Source organism: Mus caroli, chromosome 2 (assembly GCF_900094665.2).
Source record: "Mus caroli chromosome 2, CAROLI_EIJ_v1.1, whole genome shotgun sequence".
NCBI lineage: Eukaryota > Metazoa > Chordata > Mammalia > Rodentia > Muridae > Mus > Mus caroli.
In genome coordinates this window covers 149547971-149552566 of record NC_034571.1, presented here as the reverse complement: position 1 = coordinate 149552566, position 4596 = coordinate 149547971, and positions in this window count along the sequence as shown.

The following is a 4596-nucleotide window of genomic DNA, read 5'->3' as shown; positions in this document are numbered from 1 at the left end:
GAGTTTAATTCCCATCATTTGCATGGAGGCTCACAATCGCGTGTAACTCCAATACCAGGGAACTGCATACCCTATCCTGGTCTCTGTAGCACACAGGTGCAAGCAAAACACCCATACACATAAAATAAAAATCAATACATTTTAAAAGATAAGTAAATAAAAAGTAAATCTTCAGCAAAGAGAAGTGTTCCTCATAGATCTACTCAAAAAGACTCCTGCTCCATCCATCCATTCATTCAATCATTCAGTAATATTTTCTGAGAACCTGTTATTTCACTAGATAGTTTGCAGGGAAAAGGAGTTATATCCACTGTTATAGCTGAAAAATGCCCCTGCTCACCTGGAACTTATCCTGGGTGGGGTTAGGCGATGAACAGTATAATAAATAAACTAATTACATAAAATTTTACTAGCCTGAAATGGAGCAAGGGAAAAGGTGTAGATGTCAGGGGAGGCCAGAAAGGAGGGTCAAAGTTGACTTTTTTCAACAGATCATACTTGAGCAAAATCCACAGACTGTGTTAAGAGGGGGCCATAGCAGTGTCTGTGGGAAGAATGCTCCCACAGATGGAACAGCCAGTGCACATTACATAAGAAGTATGTCTGGAATCCATGAAGTAACAGAACAAAGTGGTGGAGTATGGACAGGCAATGGAGTGGTGGTGGCTGGAAGTCAGCTCGAAGGCTATTTTATAAGATTCAGGGTTGGAGCCGGGCATGGTGGCGCATGCCTTTAATCCCAGCACTCGGGAGGCAGAGGCAGGTGGATTTCTGAGTTCAAGGCCAGCCTGGTCTACAAAGTGAGTTCNAGGACAGCCAGGGCTATACAGAGAAACCCTGTCTCAAAAAACCAAAAAAAAAAAAAAAAAAAAAAAGATTCAGGGTTGGGGGCTGGAGTGATGGCTCAGTGGTTAAGAGCACCGACTCCTCTTTCAGAGGTCCTGAGTTCAATTCCCAGCAACCACATGATGGCTTGCAACAATCTGTAATGGATGCCTTCTTCCTGTGTGTCTGACAACAGCTACAGTGTACTCATAGAATAAATAAATCCTTTTTTAAAAATATTCAGAATTGAACTCTAGAAGGGAGACCAGAATAGGGACACTGAAGATTTTAATGATCTCATTTTTAAAAAGCTACACTAGCTGCTAGGTCTTGGTGTGCTGTCACTGGGAACACAGAGGCATCTGCACTGGCTCTTTGCCTGGGTGTCACCAGTAGATCTTGTGGGCTGCTGGCTTCCTCTGGCTTCCTGAGCCAATGTGCACTTAGTTTCAGACACTGATGAGATTGGAGGGAGGGGAGGCACCTAGGGCAACTAAAGGTGGTCAGCCTATGCAAAGGGAGAGACTGATTGGGCCTAGGACACACACCAGGGAGGGAGAACAGTGCAGATGGATAGGTGGGGCAGCTGGTGAGGATCCTTTGACTCTGTTAACTTTGAGAGAACAATAGATGCCATGGTAAGGAGCAAGACAGGCAGTCAGCACGAGTCTGGAGTTGTAAAGAGTGACAGGAACATCCCACTTCTCCCATGGAGGCACATGCCTGTGGTTCCTGTCCTCAGGAGGTGGGGACAGGAGAATCAGATGTTCAAGGACATCTTCAACTACACAACTAGCTTGAGGCCAGCCTGGGCTGTAATGGGGAGTTTGAAGAGATAGCAATGACAAAAGAGTCCACCAGAGACCTGCCTCTCACCTCTCTTCTTTCCAGACCTCCTTTCTTACATGCATAGAAAGCCCATCCACTTCCACCCACTGGGGAATCCTAAGGTCAGCAGACTAGAGGGAGAGAGGACAACAATGCCCTCTCCTAGTCTGAGTGTGCACACAGGCTTGTACACTCACACGCATGCCTATTCACAAACTCTACACACACACACACACACACACACGCATGTGCACACATACATATGTGTGCACTCAAGTAGTATATTTTTTAAAAGGATAAAACAAGGGCAGACATCCCCTGCTCAAGTGCAGACCATGCCAGACAGAACAGGTAGATGAACCCAGGTGGAGATGCATGGCCTAACCAGAGTCCTCACAGCCACTAGAACACCAGCCCCAACTCAGGTGGTGACTCCCTGCTAGACCAGAGGCCACACAGACCAAAAGATCAGAGAGGAAACAGAAACCAAGGAACAATGCACAGCCAACAAAATCAAACTCAGAAAATGGCACCTAGACCTATAATCACCCCAAATCCAGATGCCTAGACGCCAGCATAAGAACATAATCAACAACAGCCAAGACAATATATCACCACCAGAGCCCAGGTGTCCATCCTACAGAAAGCCCTGAATATTCCAACACAGCTGAAGTATGAGAAAAAGACCTTAAAACCAACTTTATGAAGATAATAGAGGTTCTTAAAGAAGAAATTAATAATCCCTTAAAGAAAGCAAAAGAAAGACAAAAAAACTGAAGGAAATGAACAATCTCTTAAAGCCAAAAAAAAAAAAAAAAGTTTAAGGAAATGAATAAAACTATTAAGACCTGAAACTAAAAATAGAAGCGATAAAGAAAACACAAATTGAGGGAATTCTGGAAATTAAAAGTGTAGATAAGTGAACTACAGATGCAAGCATCGCCATCAGAATATAAGAGATGGAAGAGAGAATCTCAGTCACTGAAGATAACAATAGAAGAAATATATGTATTGGTCAAAAAATGTTAAATCTAAAAAACTCATGACACTAAACATCCAGAAAATCTGGAACACTATGAAAAGACCAAGCCTAAGAACAATAAGTATAGAGGAATGTGAAGGATCTGAGCTCAAAGACCCAGAAAACATTTTTTTCAACAAGATGGTAGAAAAAAAAAATCCTAACCTAAAAAAGGAGAGGCTGATAGAGGTACAAGAAGCTTAAAAAACATCAAATAGATTGAACCAGAAAAGAAAGTCCCCATACCACATAATAATAAAAACACTAAACAAACAGAACAAAGAAAGAATATTAAAAGCAGCAAGGGATAAAAAGCAAGTAGCATATTAAGGCAGACCTATTAGAATCACACCTGACTTCTCAATGGAGACTCTAAAATCCAGAAGAGCCTGGACAGATGTCTTGCAGACTCTAAAGCAGACCACCACAAATGCAAGCAGGTATACCCAGCAAAACTTTCAATCGCCATAGTTTCATAAAGATATTCCATGATAAAGTCAAAATCAAACAATATGTATCTATAAATCCAACCCTACAGAAGATAGTAGAAGGAAAATGCCAACCTAAGAAGGTCAACTATACCCACAAAACCCCAAGCAATAAATAATATCACACCAGTAAAACCCAAAGAAGAACACACACACAACCAAACAACAACTACTATAACAATAAAGTAACAGGAATTAACAATCATTAGTAATTGATACCTCTCAATATCAATGGAATCAAATTCCCAATAAAAAGACATGAACAATAATAGGATGGATGTGAAAACATGATTCATTCTTCTGATGTATACAGGAAACACACCTTAACATTAAAGGTAGACGTTACCTCAGAGTAAAGGGTTGGAAAAGGGTTTTCCAAGCAAATGGACCTAAGAATCAAGCTGGTGTAGCCATTCTACAATATTTAACAAAATATCTAACAAAATAGGCTTCAAATGAAAATTAACCAAAAGAGATGGCAAAAGATACTTCATACTCATCAAAGGAAAAATCCACCAAGATGATGTTTCAGTTCTTAACATCTATGACCGGAACTCAAAGGTACCCATGTCTGTAAAAGAAACATAACCAACACTTAAATTGCACAGTGAGCCTCACTCATTGATAGAGGAAGACTTTAATACCCCATGCTCAACAATGGACAGGTCACCCATTGTATGGGCTTCCCCTCCACCTTTAGGATTACCCAAGGCTCATGGAGGGAGGTTGAGCCCTGACGCCCTCAATCATCTAGCTCTTCCAATTCTGGAACCTTTGGACCCTCTCTCTGATTCTTAGTGCACTCATTTTTTTTCCATACAGAACATTTCACCCAAACACAAAAGAATATGCCTCCTCCTCAGCTGTTCTGAGAAATATCTCCAAAACTGACCACATATTCGGGCATATAATGCCCTGCATCCCATCAGATAACCACGGATTATAGCTGTATTTCAACAACCGGAGCAAATGGGCTGCCCACCCAGGTCCAGACTGATACTGATGTAGCCTTCTCTTTGGCTTGACCCAACTGGGATTATAACTCTGCTGAAAGTAAGGAGAGGCTCCTGATCTAACACCAGGTTCTGGTGAGGGGTCCTCTGAGAAGCCTCCAGGAAACCCACAAATTTATCCAAGTTAAGTGTCTTAGGGTTTTACTGCTGTGAACAGATACCATGACCAAGGCAACTCTTTTTTCCCTTTTCCCTTTTCCCTTTTCCCTTTTTTCCCTTTTCCCTTTTCCCTTTTTTCCCTTTTCCCTTTTCCCTTTTCCCTTTTCCCTTTTTTCCCTTTTTTCCCTTTTTTCCCTTTTTTCCCTTTTTTCCCTTTTTTCCCTTTTTTCCCTTTTTTCCCTTTTTTCCCCTTTTTTCCCTTTTTTCCCTTTTTTCCCTTTTTTCCCTTTTTTCCCTTTTTTCCCTTTTTTCCCTTTTTTCC